This window comes from Hippocampus zosterae, chromosome 10, assembly GCF_025434085.1.
Source record: "Hippocampus zosterae strain Florida chromosome 10, ASM2543408v3, whole genome shotgun sequence".
Classification (NCBI taxonomy): Eukaryota; Metazoa; Chordata; class Actinopteri; order Syngnathiformes; family Syngnathidae; genus Hippocampus; species Hippocampus zosterae.
The window spans coordinates 11,350,359-11,360,100 of record NC_067460.1 but is presented as its reverse complement, the minus strand read 5'-3'; positions in this window follow the sequence as shown (position 1 = coordinate 11,360,100).

Below are 9,742 nucleotides of genomic sequence, written 5' to 3'. Positions count from 1 at the left end.
CCCATCCCATTAACAAGAAACAATAGAGTTGAAGATTCCCTTTTTTCTTTTTTACTCTGGAGATAATTAAACAATCATTCAGGCCATGTTTATTATATTGGTTGGGATTACCTGAAATTATGGTCAGTGCCTTTTATAATTAAGGGGGGCTTCTCAGAGAATGCCAGTAAATGACTGAAACTGTGGGCAATTTATGCGCTCCTTTCTTAGTCACATGCGAAAGGTTTTTGCAAACCCCCCCCCCCCCAGAGATTCAGCATCTTGCCAAAGCTCCCAGCGGGGTATTTGTCGGTGAGATGATGAGCCCCCAGGCACCAAGTGACTCATACTGCAATGTTAAAGAAAGAATGGATGAAATAAATGCAAACAGGCTAAGGTAAAAATGGCTGCATTAGTGTCAGGTGATTATACAGTCACGTGAACGAACGAGGAGAACAGAAGATAATACTAATTGCGACCAACGCAATTTGAGGGATCACTCGCCTGAAATTATAAATGTATTCCCCGCTGACGGACAAGATGATCAAAGTACAAACATGAATAAAATGAATTGTAAAAATACATTACATAGTCTGGAATGAGGCCACCTGCTTTCTTGAGCCTTAATCGGCACTTCAATGAATCATGCATTCTTATTTCCGGGCCTTTTGCAAGCCCCTCGTTTATGCAGTAGCAACTTTACAGGTCTGAGATGGGGCTTCTGTTTTAAGTTGATTGCCTTTTATTGGAGTTGGGTGAACAAATCAATTGATTGTTTTTATTCCAATACACTCGGGCTAAAACTGCTCTAATTATATATCCATCCATCTATTCTCTGAGCTGCTTATCCTCAGGAGGGTCGTGGGCGTGCTGGAGCTTATCCCAGCTGTCTTCGAGAAGTAGGCGGGGGGGCACCCTGAACAAGTTGCCAGCCAATCGCAGGGCACACAGAGACGAACAACCATCCGCGCTCACCAAATATATATACTGTATGTGTGTATTTATTTAGGTTTTAAGAGGTGCTGCAATCCAACTTGCCTTTTTTGGTAAATGGGCTGTCAACGTCGACAGCGCTTTTCTACCTTTGGCATTGAAAGCGCTTGGCATCATTTCCCCTCATTTACCGACTGATGACGCAGCATCAAGAGCAACTGGGGATTCTGTATCTTGCTCAACGACACTTCGGCAAGGTTGCAATGGCTGGGGGATTTAACCGACTCTACCGCTGAGTCAGGCGGCCCCATGATTTAGGTATATGCCACATTTGCTTGATAGAAGACTAAAAAGACTGCATTCATTTACTAAGCTTCACCAAAACCTTTTATTTTCTTCAAATCAATCTGATCTTGTTTACTCTAATACAGTTTTACATGGGAATATGACTTGTATATTGTATATTGCTTGTATATTAAAATTGCAATTGCAAAATTGAGGAAATAAAAAAAAAATCACCATTTCATTATTTCTAACAAATGGTCAGCCTTGCAAGATAGGGGACAGGTGTATGTCTGAAATAAACAGAGGAATGATGCCAAAGATCATTCAGTCTGAATTTCCCTCATCCTACCATTTGTTGTCCATGCTCGGCATGGAACCCAATCGCAGGTTTTCCGCCGTGAGATCGCCACAATTTCATCGCTCCTAGCAAAGGGAAGGCCGAGACAAGGATGAATGACCTCATCTCCATTTCACGTTGAAAGTCGTGAGCCTTCCTGCTCGTGCCGGGATGCCCCCTGCGGCCAGCAGCGGACCACAGCTTGTCCCCTTCTCCTCTGTCAATACTGTATGCTCTATTTTAAGAAAATGTCAAGGTGATTTGGGACGGATCAACATCCAATCTAGCATGTATAATGTAAAAAAAAATAATAATAAAAAAATATTGAATGAATGAAAAGCAGGCTCACATCAATGTGTGTTGAAGAATTCCATTTGGCATTTTGCCACAGACAGCCCACCTGTGATTTACTGTGTCCTTACCTTGGGTGCATGTACAAGCACAATTATTTATGCCAGCAAAAAGGGCTTTCTGGTGTCATGCTGCTGATTATAAATTAATGCCTCATGGCGCTATTATTAAATTCCGCTCTGGCAGGCAGGCAGAAAAAAGTGGCCGCTCTTCATTCTCAAACTCGTACAATTTACGTTCAAGCAACATCGGCTACTTAAAAAAAATAAAATTAAAATACCCCAGCAAAACTAATGGGGTGAGAATATAATTTCATGCTAGACTATTCAAGTTGAATATTTGTCATGACGCTTATATATTCTGGCCGGAGCATCGACAAACGCACAGAGAAGTGACATATTCGTTATGCCGGCGCCAGGGGATGACCTTTAAAATGATTTCTCTTTTTTAAACACAGATAATGCGGGCAATGCAAGCCTTTTAGTTTGTTTATCAATGATATTCACCTGCATATTGTCACTGCAGGATCCATATTTCACTGTAATGTAATTATTAGGGCAAAGAATTAAAAATAATAATTTTTAAAAAGTGGAGTATGGCGGCCAATTGGCATGCAGCGAGTAACTCCAGTGGCCGTCTCCATTTCGGAGAAGCGCCATGGTCCAAATAGCATTTTCTCTGGAGCGATATGAACGACCAATACGGACATAACGCGCAAGTCAGACGCTATCAGACCAATCAAATTGACACCGTCACATCTCTGCGGCGTGTGCGCGTTAGCGCAAAGCAGATTTCATTAGAGATGCTGCAGCGCCTTTGGGAGGGGCGGAGGGCTGGAAGATTCATTTCTTGTACCAGAATAGTCAAATAGAGTGAAGGAATGATGTCAAGGGACGTTATCACATAATTAACTGATTTTATGTGAGATTCCTTGTATACAAATTGTTGGGTTGCATGTTCTCCCCGTGCGTGTGTGGGTTTTTTCTGGGTATTCCGGTTTCCTCCCACATTCCAAAAATGGAATACTCTAAATTGTCCCTAGGTGTGAGTGCAAAAGGTTGTTCGCCTGCAATTGGCTGGCAACCAGTTCAGTGTGTTTCCCGCATACTGACCAAAGACAGCTGGGATGGGATCCAGCATGCCCACCACCCTCGTGAGGATAAGCCGTTCGGGGGAATAAATGGATGGAAATTGTTGGGGGAAGTCTATCAGCCCACTTAGTCAGAGGCTGAATGATAAATATCCATCCATCCATCATCTGATCGGCTTATCCCCACAAGGGTCAGTCAAGATAGTGCCTCCCATGATTCCCAAAAAGACATGGTGGAAGGGGAGGAGGGTGTGTCCATATAGCCCGATCACAAAGGGCAGTTTTAAAGTCATTAGTTTTGTATTGATTACTCAAAAGCAAAAGGATATCATTGAAAAGGGAAGCTAACAATTTTCTCTCTTTGAATAAATAAATAAATAAATGAATAAATACACCATTTGAGCTTGTTAGCAAAAATATATACATTTTAAAAATGGACCCTCCAGGCCGGATGATCACTTGAAATTGTGGCCAAAACAATGCATAATAAGGGTCCTTTAGAATGAAGGCTTCACCGCCAATCACTACCGAAATCAAGTAATGCGGACGTTGGATGCATTTAATCAACCTATGGTGGGCTTCCACGAGCGGGTAATTTGATGACACCCACACAGAAGGCATGTTAATGACCGGACTGACCGACATGCAACCTTTATGATGTGAGCTCCGCTGCTGCAATTTAATCACTGGGGAGTTTGGCACTTACTCCGAGTCATCTCATTAGAAGGTCACCGGATGAATCCAGATACTATTGTCCATGCCATGGGTCTGAATATCCGAATATCCAATGATTTTTTTGTAACAAGTAACAAGCAAATTGTTTTGAAAGTGTTTGCATATCTGACTATGATATTTTCACTTTTTTCTGACGATCCAATCACACAATCGCCACTGACATCTCTTCATTCAGCCGTCACCGCAGCGACTGTCAGTGGCCGGGATAGAGATAAGAGGAAGGAATTTGGGATTCCCCCAGCGTGCACTTCGAGGGACAGTGAGCCAAGCAATCCCCCAGCTGGCATACAAAATTAGCTTTGGCGTTAATATGGAGAGAACGCCTGACAACTCATTAAACACAGTCCTCTTGATAAGCACAATGGGGGGTGCGTCTTGGGAGTCGACAAATTCGACATTGCGATGGAGAAGATATTGTTTGAACACGCGTGCGCACAAAAATAACAACAAATGCTCGGGAAAAGAGCGCAGAAGTACCACAAGGGAACTTGCAGAACAAAGCGCAAGTTGTGCGGGAGACTCACTTCGCCAAGGAGATGTGAAGGTTAAACACAGCCCATCCTTCCTCTTCCTCATCCTCCTCCTCTCGCTCTAATTACGGGGACCGAGCTTGAGAGGAGAGGTGGCGGGTGACCGCAAAGCAAATCTTTGCTGTCATACATCGTACAGGAAATCATGGATGGATGGAGAAATTGTCTTGGCGGCAGCTTTCAAGTTAAAACCATCCTTTGTGCAATTAAGAGTAGAGCGGAACCCAAATGGAATTCAATTATTAAACCTACGCCACGGCCCAACAAGCCTGAAGATGTTTTGTCTCAACTCGAGTCATGTGCCAAGCAATGCTGTTTTACTTGAGGCCCGCAGGCACTCATTTGATCTTCCAAAGTAACGCAGCAGACCAATATTAAACAATACACTAAGTGAAGTTGTTTCACCATTGATACGGTGGCACCAAGTCAGAAGTCACCAATCTACGGTAACACGATAGTAAAGTCATAATTACAGATCATGTATGGAAAAACACAGACGTAATATAAAAAAACTGTTGCCATTCAACATTGGGAAAACAAACAATATTTCTGAATTTATTTTGGTTTTAAACAGTATATAAATACACTTTTAACCTGATCAGGCACTCTTCTGGGCCGATGTACGCCTGCCTTCATGTGCAAATTCAGTTCCAGTCGCGTGTAGCATGATTTGCGCATTTCCCCCCCTCTTGACACCAATTAATTTGCCTGCTATTTTGCCAACCAAACGTGGTTATTCTCATCTTCGATGCGGTTCTAGCCAGACGTCTGCAAAAACGTACTTATTTCTGGTATTTTGCAGTTACGTGTCGCCATAGCTTCGCCAATTAGCATAGCTTCTCCTCATCATCCCTACGTGAGAACGCTACTTGTCAAAGTTGTAGCTCATTTGCCACCATAGAGATGGTGATTACTGAACTGAGAACGACTCTGCATCATATTTTGCCGAACTAGCTAGCCAGCCTGAGGTCGTTGCCAGCTAGCAATTTTTACTGGCCCAATCAGGCCAGCATCTTTGCCAGAGGTGTCAAACTCATTTCACATTGTGGGCCACATACGGACTCGGTAGGTGTCAAGTGGGCCGAACGATTAACATAATACCATACTGTGCTATGAATCACCAAAATCTCATCTCTTTTCTTTGTTTTGGTCTCAAGAAGCATTGATTGGCGCTTTCATATGATTTGCAGCATTGGGTCTATCTTGGTGACAGACTGAGACTGCTGTTTTCTTCCCCGATCAAAACAATGTTGTCTTCTACTGTGATCAAAACAGTGTGCCGCCTAGCGGATAATCCAGGAATTGCATTTTATTTAAAATATTCATTATGTGTCTTTAATGCATTTTTTCCACTTCTAAATTGTCGCGCGGGCCGGATCGAACCTCATTGGGACCCGGTTCCGTAGCTACGCTCATTGGCGCAATTACTTGTGCTTAATGTGAAAGTGTGTTTGATGCATGTCGGAACCATCGTAAAACAAGGACCCACTGTAGAGGATTATTTGAAGTGGTACACCAGCATGTGCGTCATAAATTATACCATCTTAATATCAAATATATCGATCTCGAGCTTAAATCCGCAAACAGATAACATGATTGGGAGAAATTAGTCAAATATATTCGTCCAGCAATGTTTTGACCCAAGGGATGCAAAATGACTATCAAATGATGGATCTCCAAAATCCAATACAAAGTTTGCGGACGGAAAAATCAAAAGCGTTAAAACGTAATCTCATCAGGCCAAGTTAGTGTCACGCTTCGTAAAGTTATCCAATAGATGTAATCGGTTTGTCCGATTGTCATCGCTTACAAGCTCGCGGTGTCGTTTCCGGATGGGACCATACTCGTTTCAACGCACTGTCGTTTCCGAATAAATAGTTTGGGTTTTAATTGGGAACAGTAAGTGCAGGCGCGGCACTGCGGGTAGTCTCCGCTCTGGCTTAACACCGCTGCCTCAAGCTGCGTTTTGTCACCCTTTTGTGTACAGCTTAAACACACACACACACACACACACACACACACAAAAACAACAAGTAACACAATTACAGAGATGCTGAAATAATACACGTTGTCTGCTTCCCTGCTGTCAATCAGAGGACTATTGAGCACATCGCTTCAAATTGGCGCCACGTTGGCCATTGAAGTCTGAATAACCTCACATTCAGCCTGCTGATGACGAGAAAAGCGGCATGCTGTGTTTCTTAGCAATGCGGCATGTATCTTATTGGTGACAATTTCTCATTTAATCAGCGTGGATTCTTTTCACATGGATAGCGAATCCACACATTCATGAAATAATGGTGCTGATGGAGGGAAGGGGTGATATTCCAGAATAGAATTTTAAACGTACACTCATTGTCTTAAGGGGGTAGAAATCTAATGATTGGGTGGAATTGATCGTTAATGTGTTGCTTTTGTGCATGAATAGGCAACATTTTGCGGAGCAGGAAATGTTGTCGAGCGCGGCCTGGAAGAGATCTGGAGAGAAATGAGAGTCTGCGGTTCAAACTGAAGTTAAAAGCGAGTTATGACTAAATGGGCCTGAAGAATTTCAATGCACTTTATGCACTTAGTGAGTTAGTCGTCAACGGACACGTTTTCAGCTGTTAAAAAACTACAGTGGCTCGTTTGCTTTCAAACTTAGCAAATGTGAGTGCGTCCTCATACTGGTCAACGGAGACTTCAATATTGCTCCCCTCTCTCTTCTACATGGTTATTTTTCGGTATCCATTTTTTCATGTACAGCGCATTGGTACAGCTGTGAAAGCGGCATGGAAATAACGTTGAGTAGTAAGTAGGACATGTTTTGTGTTTGGTGAATGGGAGCCACAGTGTCGTGTCGCCCGCTTACATGAGACGTCTCGTTGACTTCAAAACGTTTAGTTGACTTCAAAAAGACACAAAAACTGGGTGCGGTGCGCTGTAATTCTTCACTAATAGGTTATTTTGACAAAAGCATGGGCAGGTTTTAAGTGTGGAAAAACAATGTATACGGATACTCCTTTCATGATTATTTTAGCTTTTTGAAATCTGTTCAACTGCCCGGCGAGAGCTCCAGTGGACTCCACGCCAAGATGCTATGTAGCATCAGCATGAAGCTAGCGGCCTTAAAAGCGGAGCTGCTGTGCGATCGTTGTAAACACATATCGTGAAATTCTCTCTTTTGTTTATTTAACATTAAATTTCAATTGCGAGTGGCAATAAACAGCTTGAATTATTCCACTCCCGCCCCCAAGAATTGTTTTCTAAGTGCAGCAACCGAACTGCATCTTGTTGTGAAATAAAGTGAGGGACTGCCCCATACAGCGCTCGTTTCTATGGTGCGAACTGTCAAAGCAGAACTAAACTATTTCATCTGTGTGTGTGTGTGTGTGTGTGTGTCTTTCCAAAGCCATGGCGTCAAAGCCAAGAAGTAACTTGAGCCCTTGCCACACACCAAGTAATCACCGGCCAATTCGATTCTAAGCGAAGGCCCACCACTCATAAACGGCCATCTTTTAACATTCATCTGTCGTTCATCCAGTGCCTGCATGACATCATCCTGTAACACCTGAGCGGAGCTTTACAGTCCACTTGCATTTAGCATGATCATGCTGTTGCTTGATAATTCTGCGATTACTACAACTTTATTTTCCTTCGAAGAGCTCTCGTGGCCAAGATTTATTGGGATTGAGGCTGATTTGCGACAAGCAAAGCACCTAATCACACACGGGTTCAGTATATCTCGTCAGCCTCTTAAAAGTCCCAACCCACGCAGCTAGTTCAATACACCATAAAATCCAGCCTGGCCTTGCACAAGCATATATGTAGAGGTGTAACCACGCCCACTAAGCTGTACGAACCCCAAAGTCCTCCTAAAACGCCACTTTGCAAGCAGTTGTGCTAATAACAAATCTTCCAGTTTATAACCGATACAGCCATGTATCTATCGCATAAGAGATCTCCCCCACAGCACAGATGACCAGCACAACAACAGAAATTGACAGTATTCGCAAAGGTGTTGTTTGCAATGGGGTTTTTTTTTCAGAGATGAAAAGGATGCCATCGGCAAAGCTTGTCAAGTGGATTTGTTATGACAAGGCAGCTCGCGATGGATTCAAACTTCAGTTCGTCAGATGAGAGGATTTTCTATTTGGTCTGTAGATATTGTTGTTGGGACCTATATATATATATTATTTATTTATTCATTGATTCTTTGAACAAACACATTTGCATAAAGATACATGTTTACAATTAAAGGCCTTCCTCCGAACCAATGCTATATACAAAATTGGCAAGCTGTACAACTATAAGGTGCAGAGACTGTTGACATTACTCTCCAGTCCCATAGCCAATCAAGATGCAGATCAAAATGTGCTGTTAAACAACAACAACAACAAAATAAATCAAAACAAACAAAATCTTTGAAACAGCAAAGCCGTGTGAATGATGTGCACTAACATAACGTCCCTCCTCCTCATACATTTTGTCACAATTGCCGCTTCAATTCCAAGTCAAAATTCTCTCCTCAAAATGCGACTCAAGACCTCAAGACAGTTACTGCTTGCTCACTGTTGACAAGACTTCCAAAAGCAGTGGAAAAGCTCAAAAATCCTCATTCAACAGCAATATCATCACATGACAGAAATTGAGTCAATTGCAGTCCACAGATTGATGTTCCACGATAAGAACATCAAGCGGCCATTCATTTACACTCTTATTCAGTGTTAACAGCGGGTCAGCGGTGGCAAAGCGCAAAGCAATTGGCATCTTAAATGGAGACATTAGTCAGCCTCTATTTTGTACATCAGCAGAGAACTAAACAACAATGAGCATAACATGCAAGAATCCAGAAAAACATCAGGGCTGGGTCAAATGGAGTCAATTGTCACTAGCTTTAGCTTCATCTAACAAAGTGTAGGTCCCAAATATCTCCTTTTTTTCGCCTCTCAGCTTCATTCTGGATTTTTGATGTTTTAATGAACACAAATTTCCTTACCTTTTGTTGTTGCGTGCTAGTCTCCCTTCCATGATGTCAACCATCGTGAGGCCTCGCTGCTCGACGAGCAACACCTGGATCTTCCCTGGCCCCGCCCTACTCTTTCTCTGATTGGCCAGTCAGCTTCCTCTCAGTTGCCATTGCAGCACACCTGTGATTGCTCTTTGTGATGAATTGAACACAGTTTTTCCTCAGTTGCTTTGGTACATTTCCCAGATCAGAATTGAATGTCGCAAATCCACTTGACCGATTTTCAGAGCATAGTGTCGCTTGTGCACACCAGAAAAAGCAGTTTGTCATTCCTTGGCGCATCCCTGCAAAAAAGATTATGGACGATGTATGTCATCATATCTTAGATCAACCAGTTTCTTGAAATAGCTCATCGCAAGTGAAGATAATTGTTGTGATGTGGATGGAAATTGGTGGCCCAGAGGAAGGAAGAAGACGACTGTAATTCCTACAACGGCGCATGTACAATTTTCCCTCTGGAGATTGTTTAATGTTCACATCTCCCCATTTCTGAT